The following is a 25,297-nucleotide window of genomic DNA, read 5'->3' as shown; positions in this document are numbered from 1 at the left end:
CTGATTCATTTCTCACCCATGTTCTATATATTAATTACCCTTGGATTTAGACTTCTGAACCACATGTATTTCCTTGTCAGTTGTCTTCATGATATTTTGTTGTCTGTTTCTCCCACCCCAGGCTTTGTATCTCCTTAGATTTGCTCCAGTATGCTTTCTATATTTAAGAAGTCCTAGTGTTTCTGGCCCACCAACACTTTAAATGAAGAAATTTTCATCTGGCAAATAGTACCCAAACAACAAACTATAATGCAGGTTTATTTCATTTTTCAGAAACTTTTAGGTTATTTCATGGAATTTTGAGTAGGCAGAATGGTGGTTGCATAAGCTTATTCTACTTTTTTATTTTTATTTTTTGACTGTGTTTCTATACATGAGATACCTTAGTTTCCTGACCGTGGATCAAGCCTGAGTCCCCTGCAATGGAAGTGCCGAGCCTTAACCACTTGACTACCAAGCAAGTCTTCATTCTTCACTTGATCTAATCTTTCCATCTAGATTGAGAGATGAGGTTGAGATTGCTTCAGTGATTTTGGCTTTAACTGCATTGTGTCTTTTAGAGGTATTCAGTGGGGATGTCCCTGGTGGTCCAGTGGATAAGACTGTGCTCCAAATGCATGGGGCCCAGATTTTATCCCTGGTAAAGGAATTGGAGAAGGCAATGGCACCCCACTCCAGTACTCCTGCCTGGAAAATCCCATGGACGGAGGAGCCTGGTAGGCTGCGGTCCATTGGGTCACTGAGGGTTGGACACGACTGAGCGACTTCACTTTCATTTGTCACTTTCACGCATTGGAGAAGGAAATGGTAACCCACTCCAGTGTTCTTGCCTGGAGAATCCCAGGGATGGGGGAGCCTGGTGGGCTGCCGTCTATGGGGTCGCACAGAGTTGGACACGACTGAAGTGACTTAGAAGAAGAAGAAGAAAGGAATTGGATCCCCAGTGTTGGCAACTAAGACCTGGTGCAACCAAATAAATACATATTTTTTAAAAAGGTATATAGTGAGCATTTGCTGATGAATGGCTAGTGGATGAATCAAGAGTAGAATTAGGCCTTCAGAGATAAGGTTGTGTGTACTCGTTCCATGACAACATGCTGAATCTAAGTTTTCTACAAATTCTAAATATTCTAGGCTTGATGGAGTGTTACTTGGGAGGGTAGATATTTAAAACATAAGATCATAGTTTAAACAGCTATGTGAATTAGCTTAAACTTGCAGCAACATAGTCTGAAAAAAGTGAGCCTGGACCCAGGAGAAATTAGCCTCTGAACAAGTAAGGTTGTTAAATAGAAATTGATCATACAATTGGAAGCTCATAGACAGCTTTCTGCTTTCTATATTTTTTCTCTGACACTTTGAACATGAACATAATGCTAATCACTCCTATCTTCCATGACTGAATTGTTTGAACCTATAACACTGACTTAGCACAAATACAGCTAATGAGCCAAAAGCAAGATTGTGATGTTTCTCAAGGCAGATCTATAAATGAACTGTGCATGGATTTGAAGTTATTTGGGGTCATCTGCAGACGAGCTAAACTCTGCTAACCTGTGATTGATAAATCCCTTCATTCATTCCACAAATATTTATTAAGTCCTTACTATTTACCAGGACTTGGATACATAGAATCCTAGGCATATAGCAGCGAACAAAATAGAAGTGGTCCTCACAAGGCTCTCAGTTTAATGTGGCAGGTGAATATTCAATGAGGAAGTACACAAATATTTTGTTATGATTTTATTAAGTGATAGCAAAGATCAGAAGAGTATGTTATGAGAATTTAGCCTAATTATGCAACAGAGGGAAATTCAGTGTGGTTGGAGGAGATGGGCTAGGTCACAGATTTCCTGGTGGCTCAGTGGTAAAGAATCTACCTGCAGTGCAGGGAATGCAGGTTTGATCTGTGGGTAGGGAAGATCCCCTGGAGGAGGGCATGGCAACTCTCTCCAGTAGTCTTGCCTGGGAAATCCCATGGACAAAGAAGGCTGGTGCGGTACAGTCCATGGGGTTGCAAAAGAGCTGGACATGACTTAGCAACTAAACAACAACACACATTTCCTTAGTATAGAGTGTTATCCACCCCTGGCCAGAGATCTGCAGAGAAGTCTGTAGACAAGGGAGCACCGAGAAGACAGTAGGCTGTGGAGGTTTGAAGCTGGATGTATTCTTTCCTGAGAATTTTCCTCTCTGAGGAGGAGGATCAATTTTCAAACAAGGGGTGGTACTACCACTATTTGTGTTTGTACAAAAGTCAAGCCAAGTAGACATGGTCAGTTATGCTGTTGATGCCTGAGTTACATCCAGGATTTGATCAAGCAGTGTTTCCTTGATCCCAAGGGTAGTTTTTCTTATTCAGAATTTTTCTCGGAGTAACTTGGTAATCTACACCAACTTTATTCTATTTTGGCACTAATCACAAACTGAATTATTTATGTGAGGCTAATTTAAAAATCTGTCTTTTGCACCTTTCAGACAAAATGAGAATTACAGTGTGTAATACATGCAGGGAAAGGAAATCTCTCCCAAATCAGATCCTCCTGCGAGTTTAAATTTGGAAAAGTAGGTGCTATTTTTTTTTTTTGTCCTTAATTATTTTTTTTAAAGATAAACTTAATTTTAGCATAGATTTAGATTTACAGATAAACCATGCAGGAAGTAGAAACACTTCCCATATACCCTAAACCAGTTTTTGTGGGTTTTTTTTAAGATTTTTTTTGGGATGTGTACCATTTTTAAAGTGTTTATTGAATTTGTTACAATATTGCTTCTATTTTATATTTTGTGTTTTTTTGACCATGAGTTGTGTGGGATCATAACTCCCCAACTAGGAATCAAACCTGCAGCCTTGCGTTAGAAGGCAGAGTCTTAAACACTGGACCACCAGGGAAGCTCCCCCCGCCCCCGCCGCCCTACCACCCATACAAGTTTTAACCTCTTAAATTAATATGGTGTCGCAATCAAGCAAATTTTGTAAGTATTCTTAACTAAATTCCTTTTTTGTTTGTATTTCCTCAGTTTTCATCTAATGTTTTTTTTGCTGTCCCAGGATCCCACCTTACACTTCGTTGTCATATTTCCATAGGCTCCTCTTGGCTGTGACAGTAGACTTTCTTTGATGTTTGGGGAAGTACTGGCCAGGAATTTTGTAGAATGCTCCTCAATTTGCCTGATATTTTTCTTATGATTAGACTGGTCTTGCGGGTCTTGGGGAGGTATAGCACAGAGGTAGAGCCCAGCTCTCATCACACCAAATCAAGGGTGTGTGCCATCTACCTGGTTGAGGTTGTGTTTGTCAGGTAACTTCTCTGTAAAGTTCATCCCCCCACCTCTTTCCCAGTTCCTCTGGGAGGAAGTCTCCATCGGTGGCCCACACTTAAGGAATGGGAAGTTAGGCTCTTCTTCCTTTAGATTGCAATATTGCCACAGATCATTTGAACTTCTTCTGCACATGAGTTTTCTCTTCTCCCCTATTTATTTAATCCATCAATCAAACATTGATATCACTATGGACTCCGAGGTATTTATTTTATACTTGGGGTTATAATCCAGTATTTATTTTGGTACTCAGGTTGATTGGGCTTTGACCACTGGAAGCTCTTGCAGTTGATTTCTATGCCCCTTTGATATACCCCCACTGGTGTTTAGTCGCTCAGTTGTTTCTGACTCTTTGCGACCCCATGGACTGTAGACCCCAGGCTCCTCTGTCCATGGGATTTCCCAGGCAAGAATACTGGAGGGGGTTGCCCTTTCCTCCTCCAGGGGATCTTCTGATGCAGGGATCGAACCCATGTTGGCAGGTGGATTCTTTACCACTGAGCCACCTTGGGACACTCCCTACATGTGGTAAGATTTTATAATAGCAGTTAAAAAGTGTTTGCCCTTCTGCCTGCACTGAATTGCCCAGGTCGTCTCTTGGGACTTGTAATTTGCTGTTTGACCTCTGGTTACTGTAAACCTTTTAATCTTTATCTTTTTTTGCCTGATGACCTTGTTCTGCCCCAACTTATCCATCAAAGTACCCTAATTGGGAAGAGTTTGTTTTTTCCAGGATATGTAAGTCTTTTTTGTGGTTTTTCTGGTTCTCTTGGTATACAGGGAGGGGACAGAAGACCAACTTAGAAAGTGGAGGCATCTGCAGTGTGGGTCAGTGTGATCTTGACCTTGTAAGAGAAGGAATTGGGTATTTATTAAAATGCAGGTTCCTGAGTTAGCCTCAGACACATGGACTTTGATCCCTTAGCAGCAAACCCAGGAATCAGCCTTTCATCAAGGACTCCTGATGGTTCTAATGCACACCAGAGTTTGAGAACCACAACACTGGAGCATTAAAGAGAGTGGTGGTGGTGGTGTTTAGTCGCTAAGTCGTGTCTGACTCTTTGCAACCCCATGAACTGCAGCATGCCAGGCTTCCCTGTTCTTCACTGTCTCCAGGAGTTTGCTCAGATTCTTGACCACTGAGTCAGTGGTGCTATCTAACCATCTCATCCTATGTCACCTGCTTCTCTTTCTGCCTTTAATCTTTCCCAGCATCAGAGTCTTTTCCAGTGAGTTGGCTGTTTGTATCAGGTGGCTAAAGTACTGGAGCTTCAGCTTCAGCATCAGCATCAGTCCTTCCAGTGAATATTCAGGGTTGATTTCTTTTAGGATTGACTCTAAAGAGAAGACAAATTGCAGAAAGCTTTCTGGAGTGTTATTTTGTAGAGCACTTACCTGGAGATCAAAGATCTTTCTTCTGTGCTAGAAAACAAGAGTAAAGCTTTGAACCTAGAGAGCTTTCAAGACATTTTCTCTATGATTATGTTCATCTGTGCCTTTTTTCATCTATCTGTTAGCTAAGGGATGTGTGACAGGGTCTGCTCATTGAACAGGGAGAATATAGATGGGGATGGGGTTTTACAGATGCTTTGAAGATGAATCTTCATGAGATGATTGAAAAAGTTTGAGAAAGTTCTCTAGTGGTGGGGCTGACTATGAAGATGGTGGGGGAGTCCAGGGTAGGGAAGTTAGGCTTAGAAAAGTCAGGAGTGGAAGGGAAGGTGTAGTTCAGGGACAGATGAAAAGGCAGTTTAGTCTGTAAACAAAGCAATGCTGAAAGCATCGGAAGGACGAGTTGAAATCATCCTTGGGATGTTTCTCTAGGAGGATTCAGAAGGACAGCAGGGACTTATTGAGGACTTCATTTCAAGCGTACATTGGTTTGTGTGTGTGCTCAGCCATGTCTGACACTTTGGGACCCCATGGACTGTAAGCCTGCAAGGCTCTTCTGTCCATGGTATTTTCCAGGCAAGAATACTCGAGTGGGTTACCATTTCCTACTCCAGGGGATCTTCCTGACCCAGGGATTGAACCTGCATCTCTTGTGTCTCCTGAGTTGGCAGGCAGATTCCTAACCACTGTGCCACTTGGGAAGCCTCATACGTTGGTTTAATCGTGGATAAATATTTGCTCCAATTTTCTTTCCACAGTTGTTTGTTCAAAATGGGAAGTTATTTTGAGGTAGGCATTTCAAATACCTTTAGTGGTTTAAATGACAGTGATTTCTAGTTGAATAGCATCATGCCTATTCATATTTCTGGATCATGTATGTGATTAGCCTCTTAACTGATACACATACTGTGGTTGGCACTGTTAGGGGGACACAGAGGCATAACTCCTTATCTTTGAGGAGCTTGCATTATTGGAGAGCTATCAAGAAAGGTACTCATGACAGGCCCTACCCCAGGCCCCTGACTCACAGGCTGAGTTGGGGCCACTGGGCTGTGTAACACGCTGTCCAGGGGGGAAGCCCACTCAAGTTCAAGAAGCATGGCTCCTGGATGGTGGAATTCAGGCTACAGTAAAACCACCCTTGGAAAATCAAAAGGCTTCATGGTCTTGACTGTAATCCTGACATGGAACAAAATTGATGACACTGGAAGCTTAAGCTTTAAAAAAATACTTGTGTTTAAAAACAGCCGGCACTAGCCATCCTTAAAAGTGATATTTCTACACCCTGAAGTTTATCAATAATGTTCCTTACTTCTGCTCTTGAAATCATGTTACAACTTTATAAAGAATACTGTTCAGTATTAAGAAAAATGGAGAGACCAAAAAAGAGAAAAGTAGACATGAGAAATGAAATACTGATAAAGTACATGTGATTGTTTCATGTCTCATTTTTCTCATAAGGAGCTCACAGGTTTTGGCTTCTTGAATGATGTGTCTTGGGATAGAGCTCAAAGGATGAACATCATGAAATAAGGGAGAAGAAAACCAACCTTTTGAATGGGCATATTGTCAACAGGGTGTTGGGTAAAAAGGTCCATGATTGTGTTTAGAAACTGCAATCCAGCTGTTTTGTGCTCTAAAGCCAATAAAGAGGCAAGGTTGATGGAAAGGAAAGTTTGTTTTATTTCTGTGACTGGCAACTGGGGGTGGGGGTTTGAGGGGGTGGGGACAGGGAGGGTGGACTCCTGTCCAAAGGTCAATTCCCCCCCTGAAAATGAGTGGGCAAGAGCTATCACAGGTGGAGGAAGGGGGCTACATGTAGAAAAAGTACAGTCAGCTCTGACAGTCATCTTGAAATTGGTCATAGGTGGTCTGATCATTCATCTTGATTATTTGAAGAACAGTTAATCTTCAGTTCCAGGATCAGTCTGTTCCCATTTCTTTGAGGCCAGTTCTTGGGGTTGTGGCAGTTTGTCTCATGGCTACAGTCTGGTCGTCATATAGTTAACTTCTCTACCTGGTGGGGGTTTCAGTAATTATAAGACAGCTTAAAGGATATGGCTCAGAATATAATCTGTACCCCTTGAGGAGGAACTAAAGGTCCTTGATTTCCTTGATGGCTAAAATATTACTGTTTTGTCCTGTTTGACCATTTTCCTTTGCTTCAGTGTTTTCTCATATCTCTTAGCAAATTTATTCTTTGAGTAAAGTTTTCCTGCAGACAAAAGGCAGGTGGAGGACATGGTTGGAGATGAGAGGAAAGGACCATAGAGTCCTGCTCAGTTTCAGTCTGAGAAGGGACATCTGATCGACCCGGTGGGCTGTGTCTAAGGAGCAGTGGCTGCTGCTGCTGCTGCTAAGTCGCTTCAGTCGTGTCTGACTCTGTGTGATCCCCTAGACGGCAGCCCACCAGGCTCCCCTGTCCCTGGGATTCTCGAGGCAAGAGTACTGGAGTGGGGTGCCATTGCCTTCTCCAGGAGCAGTGGCAGGTGGTGTGAAACATCAGCTTGGGGTCAGATTATAAAGATGCTTAAAAGCCAGACTGTATATTCTGTTGAAGGTCATAGGAATCTATATGAGATCTTGATAACAGAAGAATAATCTGCAAAGAGTTGTATTTTAGACAGATTGATTTATTTTCTTGGAAGGGTTGGGGATTGAGCTCACTAGAAGGAATAAGATGTTAAGAGGGTTTTTTTTTTTTTTTGATACTGTGATCACATTAAGAGTCTGACAAAGGTGACTGTTGTGGGAACATAGGAGATGGAGGAGTGAAAAGATACTGCAGAAGAATATCCCAAGTCTCTGGTACTGAGCCAAGACCTTTTCGTGGTTTACCCTTTTCTATCCCCTTAACAGCTCTGTGAGGTATTATTTTTAAGGGTGAGGAAACTAACATACATAAAAGTCACATGACCGGAAACCAGTGAGTAAAGGGTGTAGGATGATGCTGTCCAGTATGGCAGCCACTAGACACCTGAACCTGTGTTAATTTAGTTAGAATTAAATATTTAAAAATCAGCTTTTCAGATGCCTGCACCACATTTCAAATGCCTGATACCAACATGGGGCTGGTGGCTACCATCTTTGATAACACAGATATAGAACATTTCTGTTATTCCATAAAATTTTGCTGGGCAGATTTGAACCTGCCCAATACCTGGTGGCTCAGAGGTTAAAGAGTCTGCCTCCAATGTGGGAGACCTGGGTTTGATCCCTGGGTTGGGAAGATCCTCTGGAGAAGGAAATGGTAACCCATTCCAGTATTCTTGCCTGGAGAATATCATGGAAGTAGAAGCCTGGTAGGCTACAGTCCATGGGGTCGCAAAGAGTCGGACATGACTGAGCGACTTCACTTTCACTTTTACTTTCAATACCTGCATGGGGCTGGTGGCCACTGTCTTTGATAACGCAAATATAGAACACTTCTATTATTCTATAAAGTTTTGCTGGGCAGATTTGAACCTACACATTATAACTCCTGAGCCCATGGTCTTTATTTTATTTATTATTTAGAAATTTTTTTGATAGGGTTTAAAGTCTTTATTGAATTTGTTACAATATTGCTTCTGTTCTTCATGTTCCGGTTTTTTGGCCATGAGGCAAGTGGGATCTTAACTCCTCAGGCAGGTATTGAACCCACACCCCCCTGCATTAGAAAATGAAGTCTTAACTGCTGGACTACCAGGGAGGTCCCAGAGCCCATGTTCTTAAGCCATCCACTCTACCACCTGCCATTAACAAAATATTGCTATGGTTTCTAGTGGAATAGCTAGCTTAAAGAGGGGAAAGACAGGACTCATGTAACATTTTGGTGATTTCTCTTTAAAAATACATTTGTTAATGAAATTTAATACAAGCCAAGTATTTTAAGTTCTTTGTTAGATTAGCTTAAATTTTATCGGGTGAAAATAAGCCAGTATGAATTCAGGACTATATACTTCTACATGGTACCAGTATGCCTTAGTATCCTGAGAGATATAGATTACAATGTGTGTGTCCGTTGGGGCCTCAGTTCTCCTTTGAAGAGTCCATTTGGCAAGTCTGCAGCTTGGAAAGATAGCATAATCATGGCAACAAGTTCCATCCCTTCTCAGATTTCTCCTTAAGTGCCTCTTCAGCTCAGTTCTCCACTTTCAAATGGGCTACAAAAGTACACTGAAAAGATGGATGTCTTCTTTCCCTGAGCATGGTATTGCTGAAGCCAGGATGCCAATTACATTGCTTTGTGATACAGGATCTGGGATAATGTTAAACTGGAAACATATTTATTTCCTGACTTCAGATGAAAATAGAGAATCTCACTGCTATTAGAGGGAGCTGGCGTATAATTCTTCGGCTATGAGGATGGTGATCTTGCATTTCCGTAAACAGGCAGTTAGCCAAAATGTATCATTGACTCATAATATTAGGTCTCGGGGAGGCAGAAGCTTTTTCTTGAAGAGAGAGGCTGGGAGGGCCATTGAAAAGGCTGTCTGTGAGTTGTTTTGCAAGGTGATATTAAGCTGTGCCCTCTGCTTTGCATGCGTAAGAATCTCAAGCCTATAGTAATGTGAGAGGTCTGCTTTCTCCTAAATACCACAAGGTTATCATGCAGAATATTGGACTTGAGGAACATGGAGAGTGCAGGATTGGTTTCTCTAATTTTTGGTTCCTCCTTGAGCTTTCCCCATTCCCAAGCTCTTCAGACTATACAGTTGGGGTGTATGATGGTTTTGTTGTTGCTTTATAGCAGAGTTACAGTGGAGCCAATTTGTGGGTGCAGTGTGCTGGCTTCCAACACTTGGGGAGCTTCAAAAATACTTCCTGAGAAATCATCTTTCTCTTTTTCCAAGAAAGATTACAGTCACTTTGTAGTCTACATGTTTTTTTTTTTCCCCCTGGACCATCACTAATAGGAAGCATCAGCTTGTTGACTGAAATGAATTGTGCTCTGGTAACATGGCTGTTGTTTGCCTCTGGGTTTGTTTCTGGGTTTGTCCACGTTGTGCATCTCCCTCCTGAACGTGGGAGATTCCTCTGAATATGCAGATTCATCTGAATGAATGAAGGTATGAAGACTTTTCATTTTGTTCGGTGCCTAAAACTAGAGGTTTTTTTTTTGTTTGTTTGTTTTTTGGTAGTAAGGCACTATTCAGAAATCTTGCAATGGATGCTTTGTTTCCCATTAACTTGACTTGAATATGTAAGGTTTTTCAGGGTAAATAAGAATTTTCAGGGTAAAAAAGAATTTCCAATGTTTTGTACTAGGGAACTTCAAGGAGAAAAGTCACCTTACTTGACCTGAATCAGTTTGCTTTAGTTTTGGTAGATTCAGGGGGAGAATAGTGTTCTTTCATGATTGCTGTCCAAAGGGGAGACCCAGAAAACAGTCTGCTGTTCTCTGAGTAGTGCTAATTATGTAGGACCCTTCTGGGCTGTCCAAGTTATTCCTGTCACCAGTCAGAAGGCCACACAGAGAGTGCTATTCCCAAACCTAGCATTGCCATTTTGGAAAAGAGGTCATGGTAATGTTGAACCTAAAATTTGGCGACAATAGTAAAATTGGGAAACCAAGAGCTACTTTATTCTTTTTATAAAAATGCCTTCTTTAAAAAATTTTATATTGAAGTATAGTTGATTAACAATGTTAATTTCAGGTGTATAGCTAAGTGATTCATCTATCAGATCAGATCAGTCGCTCAGTCGTGTCCGACTCTTTGCGACCCCATGAATTACAGCACTCCAGGCCTCCCTGTCCATCACCAACTCCCGGAGTTCACCCAGACTCACGTCCATCGAGTCAGTGATGCCATCCAGCCATCTCATCCTCTGTCTTCCCCTTCTCCTCCTGCCTCCAATCCCTCCCAGCATCAGAGTCTTTTCCAGAGTCAACTCTTCTCATGAGGTGGCCAAAGTACTGGAGTTTCAGCTTTAACATCATTCCTTCCAAAGAAATCCCAGGGCTGATCTCCTTCAGAATGGACTGGTTGGATCTCCTTGCAGTCCAAGGGACGCTCAAGAGTCTTCTCCAACACCACAGTTCAAAAGCATCAATTCTTTGGCGCTCAGCCTTCTTCACAGTCCAACTCTCACATCCATACATGACCACAGGAAAAACCATAGCCTTGACTAGACGAACCTTTGTTGGCAAAGTAATGTCTCTGCTTTTGAACATGCTATCTAGGTTGGTCATAACTTTCCTTCCAAGGAGTAAGCGTCTTTTAATTTCATGGCTGCAGTCACCATCTGCAGTGATTTTGGAGCCCAGAAAAATAAAGTCTGACACTGTTTCCACTGTTTCCCCATCTATTTCCCATGAAGTGTGGGACCGGATGCCATGATCTTCGTTTTCTGAATGTTGAGCTTTAAGCCAACTTTTTCACTCTCCACTTTCACTTTCATCAAGAGGCTTTTTAGTTCCTCTTCACTTTCTGCCATAAGGGTGGTGTCATCTGCATATCTGAGGTTATTGACATCTATAGGCATATGTATATACACATATGTGTGTGGGTGTGTGTATATGGGTTTCTTTGGTGGCTCAGATGGTAGAGAATCTGCCTGTAATACCCTGGGTTTGATCCCTGGGTTGGGAAAATCCCCTGGAGGAGGGGATGGCAACCCACTTCTGTATTATTGCCTGGAGAATCCCCATGGACAGAGGAGCCTGGTGGGCTATATAGTCCATGGGGTTGCAAAGAGTCAGACATGACACAAAGCACACACACGTATATATACATATATACACACATACACATATACACGTTTCTTTTTGTTTTCCAATCTTTTCCCCATTTAGGTTACTACAGAGTCTCAAGCAGATTTCCCTGTGCTATACAATATGTCCTTGTTGTTTATCTATTTTAAATACAGCACTATGTACATGTCAATCCCAAATGTCCAATCTATCCCTTCCCCCCGGTAACCATAAGTGCATTGTATAAGTCAGTGAATCTGTTTCCATTTTGTAAATTAGTTCATGTTGTATTCTTTTTTTTAGATTCTGCATATAAGTGATATCATACATTTTTATTTCTTTGTCTGACTTATTTCCTTTAGTATGATAATTTCTAGGTCCTTTTAAGTTGCTACAAACTATATTATTTCATTCTCTTTAATGGCTGAGTAATATTCTATTGTATAGATATACCACATCTTCTTTATCCATTCATCTGTTGATGGACAATTATTTTGCTTCCATATCTTTGCTGTTGTAAACAGTGCTGCAGTGAACATTGGGGTGGCTGTTTCCTTTTGAGATATGTTTTTCTCTGGATTTGTGCCCAGGATTGGATTGCGAGATCATATGTTAGAACAACTATTTTATTCTTAACAGGAACAGTCCTCCCCCTTTTTTGTACTTCTTCAGTAAGACTTACAAGAGTTTCCTGTACATTGCAATCTATTGACAAATCTATCTGCCTTTCTTTGCTTTTGACACCCATTCTCTTAACCACCAACATTCTAGAAAACCTGAGACCAACAATGACAGTATTTGTGAAACTACTTAATTTCTCAGATTCTTTATATCTAAAAAGTGGAATGAATCTTATTGATCTGGGGGAGTATGTATTAGGGCTGCTATAAGAGAATATTGCAGACTGGGTGGTTTAAACAATAGAACTTATTTTCTAATAATTCTAGAGGCTAGAAATCTAAGATCAAGGTACTGGCGGGATTTATTTCTCCTGAGACCTGTCTCCTTGGGTTGTAGACTTCCTTCTTGCTGATGACCTTTTCCTGTACGCATGCCTCCCTGTTGTCTCTTCCTCTTCCTGTAAGAACACCAGTCCTATTAGATTAGGGCCCCACCCTTATAATCTCTTTTAACCATAATTATCTCCTGAAAGGCCCCATCTCCACACAGAGTAATGTTGGAGGTTAGAATATTAACATATGAATTTTGAGGGCACAGTTGAACCCATAAGTGTATTTTCAGGATTAAATGAAAGAGGAAATATATGTGAAGTGTCTAACACATAGCAAATGCTTAGTGCCAAAACACCCTCAGTTTACTGAGTACCTGCCATATGCCAGGCACTATTTGTGGCTGGAGTTACCAGTGAGCAAACCAGATGCATACTTTTGCTGTCATAGAGTTTATATTATGTTGTGGTTGGTTATCATTAGCAAAAACAACAAGTAACAGCTTATGTAAACCTCCTTTTAATAGTTGGCTAGAAATATTGAAAGGGTTCCTTGTTGGTCAAGTGTAACCAGTACACTGTAGAGCCGAAGGTCTGGACTAAGAGGGAAGTTTGGCTCTATTTCTTGACTATTTCTTAACTTCCTTGAGCCATTTTTTCTTGAACTACTCCCTCTGTAAAAGGAGACTGGCCAGTGGCCATTCTAATCCTGCAGAAATCTGTACAAGTTCATTGGAGGCATTCGCATTCAAGATTACACCAAGCTTGGGCTTCTTATTTCAGAATGCATTTACAAAAATGTTATAAGGGTCCCTGAAGTATTTTTCTTCATGGAATGGCTTCAATTACTTTGATTTTAAAATCCATACTTGGCACAGGAAAAATAAATCTCATCTGAAAGGCGAGTTTTCAGGATAAGAAAAAGAATCAGGTTGACGCTTTGAATATCCAAGCACATTAACTTTACTTTAAAATTCAGTGCTATGTTATTGAATTGATTGTATGTCATAACTATACTAGGCAGAAAACTAACTTCTCAAAAACGGATTTCACAGAAATCTGGAAACAATAAGCAGGAGATGGATGTTTACAGGATGTCCAAATATTCATAACTTTGGAAGACATGCATGTTTCTTATACTAGAGACAATATCCGGTAAATGAATTTCCATTTCAAATAAGTTGCTGTTCCATTTGGTTGTTCCACTACCCCATCCTAAGCCATCTGCATGGTCTTTTAGAAATGGCATATATCATTTTTATAAAAGCCTTTTGTGTCTTCTAAATTTTAAAACAAATGGCGATGCCAAAACATCTCTAAGGATTTATGATTTTAGACTAAAACAACAGCAGGTTTATGGGTTAAATGAACAATTCCTAAGCCATAACATGCATTTCTAGATATGCAGACCACTTTTTAGTCTAGGCCTTTGTTAATAGATCTTTTGTATTTCTCAGCATCATGAGAACTACATCATGCCTTGGCAGTGTGACTCAGGAAAGAATTACCATACTTCTTTTCTTTAGTTCTGTATCCCTTTTATGGGTACCTTCTTATTTTCCCACATATCTTTCATCCCCCTTTCCACCTCTCAACAAGAATAAAATGGTAGATTCTCATAAATTCGAGAACCTAAAGATTCCTCTACTCAAAAATCAAGTACAGAAAACTTTTCCACTAGGAGGAGTTTTCTGTTCCTGCTCTTGACTAGCATGAGTTGACTTTTTGTTGGTTTCACTCAATCCCTTTACATACATATATTGAGCTCAATCTTGTGCCAGACTCAGGGTTAAGCTCAGGAGGAATCACAGAGAAATGAAACAGGTCTTGCCCTGGAGAGCACCATTCATGGAGAGATGAGATGAAAACATATAACCCCACCAATATTTTAATGTTTTCTGGGATAATGTGTATGACTGAACATCAGGCAGAATTCATATAGGTGTCGTAGGGGAGGAGGAAGATGTATAGTCTCAGGCTATCTGGGTCCTTGGCTCTGGGCATCCATGGTACTGCTCAGAGAAAAGGAAAATGAGGGTTTGCTTGTTCCTGTGTGAGTGGCAGCCATGTGGCATTCTTGACTGTCACCACTCCTGTATTCTCAGCACTAAATTGACCACAGAATTCTTCCTGTGGGCTAAGGTGCAGCCTTGGTGTCCTTCTCAACACAAAGCTTTGTGTAGCCACTAAAAATTGTTCATGAATTGGCATTTGTCTGGAAATGATTTTTTACTTTTCTTGTCCTAGAATTCTGGAAAAGAAAAAAAATGATTAAACATGGACTGTACTCATGGGATTCTAAATTATGAGCTTCCACCTCCTTCCTCCCCCTCCCCAGTTGCTGAAGATGGCAAAGCAGATGGGCTTAGGAGAGAAGCCTATTGCAGGAATAGGTCCATTGGGTGGGTGTCCCCAGTGCTTTTTTGGGGAGGGGAACCCACACAGAGATGACAAAGGAAATCACTCCTGCTGATTTAAGGGAAGGGAAACAAATATTAGGGACGGTCAACCAAGTCAAGTAACTTACATATGGAAAGCATTTTAAGCTTTGTTTTCTAGTGTTATGAGGCAAAAATATGTATAGAAATGCCTTACATACAGTCCTAAACTTTAATTTCCTATTCTTAGCCACATATCTTTCTCAAATTCCCAAGCCCTACTCCTCCTCAAGACTCTCTCAAATATCCCATGCCCCAGGACACCTGGGATATTCATCTTCCGGACATCATTCCCACCATTCCCACCTCTAAACTCTTACGGTGCTGTTATGAGAATAACACTTGTCTGCCCTTAATCGCATACTGTCTTGGGTGTATAGAATGTTTATTATTTCCAGGAAGAACCCTCTTATTCCCTGAGACAAAGGAGCAATTGCGCTCTGAGAGCTCTCACGGTTGGCTTATGACCAACGATGGCAAAAATTTATAAAGGGGATATATATGTATAATTATGGTTGATTCATGTTGTTGTATGGCAGAAACCCACATAACCTGGTAAAGCAATTATCCTCCAATTAAAAAAATTTTTACAAAGTGAAGAAAGGAGAAATGGAGAATGTGTTCTCTTAGTTTCCTACGACAAGGCCTTCCCAAACATGTGCCAAAGTATCCACATTCCTATAGAACAAGGAAAAACAAAATTCTGTGGCCAAAACCTATGGAAAAATCTGAGTTAGGCAAAATTTCATAAGAATAAGGTCAAGTGAAATTATGGCTGCCATCAATCAGGTAGCCAATGCCAGGTGCTAGGCATTCTGTTAAGGGCTTTATACATATCACTTCTTTGAATTTTCTCCACAGTTTTATAAGGGAGGAATGATTTCATTTCCATTTTTAACACCTTTTTATTTCGCATTGGGGTATATAGCCTATTAACTATCCCTGTGTTAGATTCAGGGGCACAGCAAAGGACTAAGCCAGCTTATACATGTATCCATTTTTGTAGGTGTGAAAACGGAGGCTCAGAGAGGTTAAACAACCTCCTCAAAGTTCAGTCAGTAAATGGGAGAGCTCAGAATTGCACTGACGCCTGTGTGAGCCCAGCTCCAAGCTCTGATCACAAGACTCTTTTCTTATACCTTCAAACCCCGAGATTTTTATACTTTTATGTATAATTGGAAGGGCTTCCCTGATAGCTCAGATGGTAAAGCATCTGCCTGCAATGCAGGAGACCCAGGTTCAATCCCTGTGTTGGAAAGATCCCCTGGAGAAGGGAATGGCTACCCTCTCCAGTATGCTTGCATGAAGAATCCCATGGACAGAGGAGCCTGGTGGGCTACAGTCCATGGGGTTGCAAAGAGTCAGACATAACTGAGCAACTAACACACACACACACACACACACACACACACTCTGTTGGAATCTCTAAAGGAAAGGTATCTTAGACACGATTTTCCAAGCATATTTTCAGAAACCATTTTTTTCCCCTCAAGTTATCTTGTGAGACTACTGTTCTGAGGAATGTGTCTTGGGTTAAGTAGAACTTAGGTTTCATTATATGTAGAGCTTTATCTTTAGTAACAAGTTTTTATAGCCACTGTGTCATTTAATTCTCATAACCTTGGCACAAGGTACATTAGGTATTAACACAACCATTACATTGGGGGAAATTTAGATACATCAAATTCAAGTAACTTTCTCAAGTTTCCCATTAAATCATGGAACAGTGGAGGTTGGAATATAGCCAGTTGAGAGAGATCAAGAGTATATAAAATGAATTGTCACCATTTTTACTGCTGGTTTTCAGGATATGGTGGAGGTGAATTGTATTTTTATAGCAATAATCAACCTTTACTAACTTAAAAATTAACTTGAAAATACATTAAATATTTCCTCTTCCTAGAATTCTGCCATGCTTTTGAAATGTATTTATGCTAGAGAAGGGAAAAATATTTTTGTGTGTATAGTTCTGTTTTTAACTGGAGTATAATTGCTTTGCAGTGTTGTGTTAGTTTCTGCTGTACAACTACGTGAATCAGCTCTGTGTATACATATATCCCCTCCCTCTTGAACCTCCCTGCCTCTGGTCCATCTCACCTCTCGAGGTCATCACAGACCACCAAGCTGAGCTCTCCGTGGTATACAGCAGCATCCATTAGCTATCGATTTTACACACGGTACAGTACTCTTGCCTGGAAAATCCCATGGACAGAGGAGCCTGGTAGGCTGCAGTCCATGGGGTCGCGAAGAGTCGGACACGACTGAGCGACTTTACTTTCACTTTTCACTTTCATGCACTGGAGAAGGCAATGGCAACCCACTCCAGTGTTCTTGCCTGGAGAATCCCAGGGAAGGGGGAACCTGGTGGGCTGCCATCTATGGGGTCGCACAGAGTCGGACACAACTGAAGCGACTTAGCAGCAGCAGTGTATATATGTCATTGCTCACCTCCCAATTCATCCCACCCTCTCCTTTCCCACCATGTCCACGAGTCCCTTCTCTACATCTGCATCTCTATTCCTCCCCTTCAGGAAGGAAACTATTAATGGCATGGAAATAAACAATACAGCTTGCCAATTAGAAAGGGGTAAAAAAATGGAAAAAAATTAGAACTTTGATAAATATGGGCCATGTTTTAAAGAAAACTTTTCAGTTAAACTTCAAATTTGTATGGGTTCAAACTAAGCAAAAAATTACCCATATTTATATGTTGGGTGCATGCGTGCTAAGTCAACTATAGTTGTGTCCGTCTCTTTGCGTCCCTATGGACTATAGCCCGCCAGGCTTCTCTGTCCATGGGATTCTCCAGGAGAGCATCCTGAAGTGGATCGCTGTGCCTTCCTCCAGGGAATCTTCCTGATCCAGGGATCGAACCCCTGTCTCTTGCATCTCCTGCGTTGCAGGTGAATTCTTTACCCACTGAGCCACCTGGGAAGCCCTATATGTTGAGTAAATGTTCTTAAATCTACTTCTTTGAGGAAGATACATTTTGCCTTGGTTGGACCTCTGATAATACAAACAGGACTCTTATGTGATAAATTGTGGCTATGATCGATGGCCTTAAAACAGTCATTTTTCCCAGTATCGGTTATAATGCTGATTCCCAGTATCGTCAGTTTCATTAGAATCTTTTGTCCAGAAGGTAGCTTGTTAATTAAGTGAAGTGCCTATATCTTTTGTTTACTGACAAATACACATTGTTCAAGGCCAACTATTATATCATGATACTTGTTCATCATATTCACCTCTATGGATTTTTTTTCACCTAGATTCATAATAGCATCCTCATCATTTCTCGTGTTCTTATAGTTACTTATATTTAACACTACCATTTCCTTGTCACCGGAGAAAAGTATATCTGGTGTGTTACGGTTAAAACGCAACATTTCCTCGTTGACAAGCTCCTTTCTGTTTTCATTTTTTCTGGTAAGCAGTGTTGTTTATCTTTTTCGTTAGGTGCATTGAGTCCTTCTTCAAATCTTCATATGCAAGCTCATTTTCAAAACTTCATTTCAATATCCATGTCAAGCATTTATTAATGCTTTGATCAACATTTTTCTGACATTAACAACCATGTAAATTGTATTTTCAAGACTGAACTATTTAAGGAAATCTTGAATTCCTTAATTCCTTGTTCAGTATAGCAAGCATAGAATTTTTAAAAGAGTATTTTTACCTGATTCTTTAAAGACCATAAGATTCCTGGGTCATGGAATTTATAATAGATGTCACAATGTGGGGAAGTAAGTACCACTGGCTTTTTTTTTCACAGGAAGTTTGGGACAGAGACCTGCAAACAAAATTTTTTTTCCAGTCTACCTTATGCCTTTGGTGTATAACTATTTAATCTGTCAGAAAAAGAATTTATGATTAATCTATGTTTTTGTCTCCTAACAACTTTAATGAGAGAGAATCCATATACCATACAAAACCAACTGAAATTGTTCAGTGGTTTTTAGTGTATTGACAGAGTCATTCAGCCATTAGTGGTATTTAATTTCAGAACATTTTCATTATCCCAGAATGAAACCATATACCCAATAGGAGTCACTCCTGATTCCATCTCTTCTAGTCCCTGGCAACCACAACTCTACTTTCTGTCTCTAGATTGGCCTATTCTGGCTATGTTATATAAATGCCATCATGTGATATGTGTCATTTTATGACTGGCTTCTTTACTTGGCTGAAGGAGGAAATGGCTGCCTGCTCCATAGGTGGTTCAGTGGCAGAATTCTTGTCTTGCCTGGAAAATCCCACAGACAGAGGAGCCTGGTGGGCTTCAGTGCATGGCTCACAAAAGAGACATGACATAGTGACTAAAAAACAACTTAGCAAAAGGTTTTCAGATGATATGCAGGCTATAGTGTCATGATTGGTGACTTTTTTTTTATTTATTGTCATTTTTTTCCTTATGGCTGTCTGAGGCATTGGCATGTGTAAGGAAAGCCAGTGTGTTTGTTGACATTGTTAAGACTTCTTCATGCTCTCCATTGTTAATGTTTTTCTGAGAAAGCAGTGCTGGTTCGGAGCTGATCTACCAGTTTTGTACATTTGTTCAGGGCTAAGGTTTTCATCAGATATTATCTTTGCAAATTTGTCAGTGTAACTCTCACAATCAGCAGAACATGTATGCCTCTGATTACTGTATTTTATGCTAGGCACATGTCATTTTTCTGCAGCTGATACTTAGAATATTCACACTTACCGTTGATGTTCACTTCTTCACAGTATATCCTGCTGCTGCTGCTGCTAAGTTGCTTCAGTCGTGTCCGACTCTGTGTGACCCCATAGACGGCAGCCCACCAGGCTCCCCCGTCCCTGGGATTCTCCAGGCAAGAACACTGGAGTGGGTTGCCATTTCCTTCTCCAATGCATGAAAGTGAAAAGTGAAAGTGAAGTTGCTCAGTTGTGCCTGACTCTTTGCAACCCCATGGACTGCAGCCTACCAGGCTCCTTTGTCTATGGGATTTTCCAGGCAAGAGTACTGGAGTGGGGTGCCATTGCCTTCTCCGACAGTATATCCTAGCATGCTGCAAAACCAAACGAGTAGTTAATGGCATATAACCCATTCTTTGATAAACAAAAAGCCATTCAACACATTGTCCAGATCTTCATTTTTTTAAGGTTTGCGATGCTTTCCCAGTTGTCATTAGTGCTTAGCTGTCATTATCACTGCTAAATTCACGTAAATAGTCTTTTTTTCTTTTAGTCATATAGATTTTTCACCGCATTTTCAGTAGATGTCTTACAGATAGACCTTAATTAAACCTTTTTTTCTCTTTTTCCTTTTGTTTATTGAGGTATAGTTGATTCACAGCATTGTGCTAGTTTCAAGTGTACAAAAAGTGATTCAGTTATATATATTCTTTTTCAGATTCTTTTCCATTATAGTTACTATAAGTTGTTGAATACGGCTCCTTGTGCTATACAGTAGGTTCTTGTCATTTATCAATTACATAGATATATTAGTGTGTATCTACTAATTCAAAATTCCTAATTTATCCCTCCTCACCCCTGTTGCCCTTTGGTAATAGACTCATAGACAATAGTAAACAAACTTATGTGTGTGAAAGTGCACCCTTCCATAGCTCAGTTGGTAGAGAGGAGGACTGGAAACATATGTTTACAGTTGCAAAGAGTTGCAAAGACTCAGACATGACTTAGTGAGGAAACCATCACCTAGCTGCACTGAGGTATCAGATCAGATCAGATCAGTTGCTCAGTCGTGTCCGACTCTTTGCGACCCCATGAATTGCAGCACGCCAGGCCTCCATGTCCATCACCAACTCCCGGAGTTCACTGAGACTCACATCCATAGAGTCAGTGATGCCATCCAGCCATCTCATCCTCTGTCGGCCCCTTCTCCTCTTGCTCCTAATCCCTCCCAGCATCAGAGTCTTTTCCAATGAGTCAACTCTTCGCATGAGGTGGCCAAAGTACTGGAGTTTCAGCTTTAGCATCATTCCTTCCAAAGAAATCCCAGGGCTGATCTCCTTCAGAATGGACTGGTTGGATCTCCTTGCAGTCCAAGGGACTCTCAAGAGTCTTCTCCAACACCACAGTTCAAAAGCATCAATTCTTCGGCACTGAGCCATTGACAAATAAAAATTATATTATACTTGAGGTATACAATGTAACAATTTGATATATATTATGTATCACCATGAAGTGCACACTGTGCAATTACCGGAATCAAGTTAAATTAACACATCCTTTTCCTCACATGGCTACTAATTCTGTGCCTGTCTGTGGTGAGAGCACTTGAAATGCTAAGAGTAGGTGTTAAGCATACCAGATGGTATTATTAACTAGTTACCACACTGTACATTAGAGCCCCCAAACTCACTCATAGCTGAAAGTTTGTACCCTTTGACCATCATCATCTCCCCATTTTCCTCAACCCCAGTCCTTGGCAACTGCTGCTACTTCCTGGTTCAATGAGTTCAGCTTTTTTGGATCCCGCATATGAAATCATCGTGTTGTATTAGTTTTTCTGTGACTGGCTTATTTTACTTAGCATAACATCCACCAGATTTATCTATGTTATAATAGTTGGAAAGAACTCCTTTTTTATGGCTGAAGAATATTCTATCATATATATCACACAATAAAAGGCCTCTATCACATGACGGTTTAAAAATTCATCTGTTAACACTTAGGCTATTCCCATGTCTTGGTTATTCATAGTGCAGTGAACATGGGAGTATAGATGTCTCTTTGAGATATTGACTTTATTTCCATTGGATAAATACAGAGAGGTGGAATTGCTGGATCATATGGTAGTTCTATTTTAAATTTTTGGAGAAAACTGCATACTGTTTTTCATAGTGGCTGTACCAACTTATATTCCCATCAACAGTGTGCAAAGGATTCCCTTAATACCCTCACCACTGCTTATCTCTTGTCTTTTGGATAATAGCCATTTGAGAACATGTGAGGTGATACCTCATTGTGGCTTCAATTTACATTTCTATGATCCTGACATTGAGTATCTTTTCATATACCTGTTGGATATTTGTATTTTTTTTTTTTTGGAAAAATTTCTATTCAGGTTCTTGTTGGCTATTGGGTTCTTTATGAGTTCTTTGTCTATTTGAGTATTACTCTTACCAGATTTATAGTTTGCAAGTATCTTCTTCCATTTCACACACTGTCATTGCATTTTGTTGGTTGTTTGCTCTGCTAGGCAGAAAACTTTTCAGTTTTCAGGATTGAGAATTAAGAATTTTGACCCCGTGTTTCTTGAGTTAAATGCCTCTTGTGTGTGTTCCCATGGTCTTTTACACACATCTGTATCATGGCCCTTGACTCATTGACTTGGGTCTCTATGCTCACATACTGCTTGTCTCTTTTTGTAATAGACTGTAAGCAACGAAGTTCTCATCCTTTTTCCTTTCTCAGTGCCTATTAATTAGGCCTTCAGCATTGTTTGCTGGATTAATGAATAAATACATTAGGTGATTTAGATGTCTAGGGGAGAGGGACTGGTACAGGTTAGATGAGGGAAAATTGAGCATTAGAATCAGGTTATGTGTTTATACTGAGGTTTCTCAACTTCTACACTTGGGCCATTTTGGTCCAGCAATGTCTTTGCTGTGGGGCCTGGCCTGTGCATTGCAGAATGTTTAGCAGCATCCTTGGCCTCTACTCACTGGTTTCCTGTAGCATCCTTCCCTCCTCATGTGATAATCAGAAACATCTCCAAACATTGCCAGGTGTTTCTGGGGGAGAAAAATCATCACCAGTTGAGAACGGATGTCCACCACCTTGGCCTTGAGAGGTGTGCACACCTGGGTGAAAATATTCTTCTGTGATGTATGAGGCAAGTCAACCTTTAAGAGCCTTAGTGTCCCATTTTTTTTTAATGTGTTTCATTTTATTTTATTTTGTTGTTGCGCTGCTGTGCAGCATGTGGGATCTTAGTCCATTGAACCCCTGACCCCTGTGGTGGAAGTGGGGACTCCTAATCCAGTGAAGTCCCTGTCCCATTTATAAGATGGGGAAAATAGTAGTACTTGTCTCCTAAGATGATGGAGAAGGTTACACTGAGAACATGTAAGACTTCTGAAAATAGTGAGAGCTCAGTAATCCACAGCAGTCAGGTGGAGAGTGAATGGGTCTTGATCTAAAGCTCTATTTCTCTCTGAGTCTATAAGTGCCCTCTTTGTTTCTTTATGTTTCTCTGTCTCTATCCTCCCTATCTATCTCATTGTTTCTCTGTGTCTCTCTCTGTCCACATGTTTTTATGTTATTGCAAAGTCTTTGTCTTTTTCTTGAGAGAGACCACATTTGCACAACTTTTATTATAGTATATTGTCAATAAATGGTATCTTTTATTAATTATAGCTGTTAATCTCTTGCTGTGCCAAATTTATAAGGTAAACTTTATCACAGGTATGTATGTAAAGAAAAAAAAAACCCTATTCTAAAGAAGGTACAGTACTATCTGTGCTTCTAGGCATCCACTGAGTGTCTTAGGACATACCCCCTATGGATAAGGAGGTTCTACCTAGAAAGCTTCAAGATTCTGGAATCCAGCTTGCTTCATGTCCAGTCTTTCTGTGTTTCTCTTTGCATCCATGTCTCTTTGTGTCAAAGTCCCTCTTTATGTCTGTTTATATGTCCGTGTTCCTCTGCCTCTCTGTGTCCATTTCTCTCTCTCCCTCACTATGTCTGTTTCTCTGGCTCTGAGCATGTGGGACAGGACTCCAGTGTGGTAGAGACAGTTTGGAGTGGACTGGGGCAGGTCACAGAGACCTTGGCCTGCAGAGCAGTGGAAGAGGGACACGGTCTCAATAGTAGGCTGTGGCAGAAATATCTATGCTCCATCTGACATCACTGGGGACATAACAAGTTTCCTGATACGAGGCTCATACTACTTCAGGAGGTTTTTGAGTTGAAAGAGATTGGGATTATGGGGGTGAATCAGGATGTGACTGTAGTGATCTAAACACAAGGCGGGGTTTCCCTGGTAGCTCAGCTGGTAAAGAATATGCATGCAATGCAGGAGACTCGGGTTCAATTCCTGGGTTGGGAAGTTCTCCTGAAGAAGGGATAGGCTACTCACTCCAGTGTTCTTAGGCTTCTCTGGTGGCTCAGATGGTAAAGAATCTGCCTGCAATGTGGGAGACTTGGCACAAATCCCTGGGTTGGGAAGATCCCCTGGAGGAGGGCATGGCAACCCATCCAGTATTCTTGCCTGGAGAATCCCACAGACAGAGGAGCCTGGTGGGCCACAGTCCATGAGGAAACGAAGAGTTGGACACGACTGAGCAACTAAGCACAGCAGAAGCATAAAGCGATGAAGAAGGTTGGAATAGGGCAGTTGGAATAGTCCATCCAAGAAATGGTTGAAGGAAGTAATAGCAGAACTGTGTAACTGGCAGTGGATGGAATGTGAGATAATTGAGAGTGTGGGCTTTTGAATCAGATCATCATTGAAAGATTGATTCTGCCACATACTATTTGTAGTATATCTGGCTGCAACTCAGCAGCAGTGAACCATGATTTGTCTCTCAAATGGAGATGATATTGTCTGTCTTGAGGGGCTGTCCTGATGGTTTGAGACATTGTGTGAAGTTTAGCAGGAAATATCAGGCCCTCCATAAAAGGTAGCTACAATTTATAGAAATCAAAGAAGGAGAGAAATGAGAGCCAAGTTGTCTTGGAGCGTGAATGAACAGCCTAGTCTGCAAGTAGAAGCAATCTGATTTTATGTGGAGCAGCCTAATTTAAATCTGATTGTAAGGAGAAGTAAATTTTCGAAAGCAAGGGAGGCTTAGAGCAAACCAGCCTTACATTTTACAGCTCCGCTGGGCATCTGTGTACCACAAACCAGGTCATTTATAGTTTTTATGAGCCTAGATAGATTTGGAACACTTTGGTTTGCACTTGAATACAAAATCCACCCCTTTCTTCCAAGAGATGTTGTGAAATACGAGGGAAGAAATCCCTGATATTGTTTGTACTACGGTGGGGATGTAGAACATGATGAATGAGAGTAATAGCTGGTAACCAATATTAGATCATGATGACAAGGAAATTCATTGTTGGGAACTTTCGTATAAAGAACTGATAGTACTATCAATCCATTCTCAGAGTCAGAAAGTTACTTTATGAGAAATGATCCTTTCCACCTAGACTTTGGCTTTTCATGGTACTGCGGTTTGATTTAATGCCTCGCTCTCATTGCCTGTTTTTGTGCAAAATGCTTTTCACTTTTCTAATGCGGGGTCCCTCATTGATGATCATTAATTCAGAGTGCTTGGGCTTCTTGGAGTTTTTTATCAGGCATTGTGATAAATTTTGTACTTGGGTCTTTCTGGGTTATGTGTGTTTGTCTATGAAATTGGCATGAACTTCACAGTGGCTTTTGGCAGTGTGCCTTGGACAGTATATATGTAATAGCTTTAACATCTACTCTATCTTTCTGTGACCTCTACTTTCACATTTATTTGCAGGGTTTCATGTGGGATTGGGATAAATCTAATCTGGTGATAGCTAGGGTTTCTGCCTGCCCTG

General features: G+C 40.8%; 1 protein-coding gene across 42 annotated transcripts in view; it reads left to right on the top strand.

Moving 5' to 3' along the window:
* Window positions 1-25,297, top strand: part of LOC123330947 — a 419,147-nt gene that overhangs the window by 28,656 nt on the left and 365,194 nt on the right. The gene's annotated exons all lie outside the window — the stretch shown is intronic.

The sequence above is a fragment of the Bubalus bubalis genome, chromosome 21 (assembly GCF_019923935.1).
Source record: "Bubalus bubalis isolate 160015118507 breed Murrah chromosome 21, NDDB_SH_1, whole genome shotgun sequence".
In the NCBI taxonomy this organism is placed as follows: Eukaryota; Metazoa; Chordata; class Mammalia; order Artiodactyla; family Bovidae; genus Bubalus; species Bubalus bubalis.
This window is presented reverse-complemented; position numbering and strand designations above follow the sequence as displayed.